Genomic DNA, 1110 nt, shown 5'->3' with positions numbered 1-1110 from the left:
GACATTACGACTATATGACGGCTAGGGAAGGTTGGAAATGTCAGTTTAGAGTTGGGAATGAATGCCTATTTTACAAACTTATATTAAGTTCCACTTGTGTGACTACATAGAAACTTGAAATTAAGCTCATAACCGGATGACAATACAATATGGTAGATTAGTTAGGGCCAGTTTTTCAGTGCACGTCTGTGGTTTAAACTTAGATTAAATGCTTAAGCTTGCTGGTTTAAAATACTGGTTTATATTTAAAATGTATATTACTTAATTGGAAAGAAAAAACCACAAAAAATTAAGCCGTTAGGTGGCCAAGGGGTCGACTTTTCTTTTTTATTAACCACTAATAGAAGCTTGTTAAAAATTTAAATTATTTGTTTTAAAATTTCTTCTGTTTACATAACAACATCGAGTGAGGCTTCAAATGTCGTAAATAAGATACTAGAAGTATTCGAATACAACTGAATCTTTACTACTGCAGGAGTCACTCTCATCTCCAATTTGACATTGTAAACGCTTCTTTATGTTGCCTAATGAATCCCATAAGTGAATAAATAAGGTATGTATTTCAATTTTAGCAGAAAATAAATTCAAATTTATCCTGGGAACAACTTTTACTCGTACATCTTTTAATTACTGAATTGGTATGTATGGTTTTATATAATATCCATATCTACATATTTTAAATATCCTAGTACTTACTCATAAGTCACGTTTTTGTCAAATTGTTTCATAAATTTAAAAAAAAAATGAGAAAAATCTAGTAGTATATTAGCTAAAATTGAATTTCACAAAAATAAAGTATTATTCAACTTGTTCATATATTAAGTGGAAACGCTATTAGTCATTCTATAAATTCGCAAGTACAACAAGCCTGTTACGGATCAATTAAATTGAGCTTTAGTTGACTTTAGTAATTCCAATTAATTGATTCCACTGCTTACAATTACCTACATTTTACTTATACTAATTTAATCGTTAGCTTTTTGTAGCAATTACAGTACACCACGCTCCGCAAACAATGCTCACTTCTGCAACTTTACCTTCAAAGCTTTCGATTTTTCTAAAGTCATCACAATAATCCACTTTATGTCCAATACCTAATTGGCCGTGTGC

General features: G+C 30.5%; 1 protein-coding gene across 1 annotated transcript in view; it reads right to left on the bottom strand.

Annotated features, from left to right (window-relative positions):
- Positions 1 to 1110, bottom strand: part of LOC118736890 (ADP-ribosylation factor-like protein 3) — a 61452-nt gene that overhangs the window by 7048 nt on the left and 53294 nt on the right. The gene's annotated exons all lie outside the window — the stretch shown is intronic.

This window comes from Rhagoletis pomonella, unplaced genomic scaffold (assembly GCF_013731165.1).
Source record: "Rhagoletis pomonella isolate Grant_MI unplaced genomic scaffold, Rhpom_1.0 Rhpom_scaffold_00004, whole genome shotgun sequence".
NCBI classification, from domain to species: domain Eukaryota; kingdom Metazoa; phylum Arthropoda; class Insecta; order Diptera; family Tephritidae; genus Rhagoletis; species Rhagoletis pomonella.
Note: the sequence above shows the minus strand (reverse complement) of the source record. Positions and strands in the feature narration are given on the sequence as shown.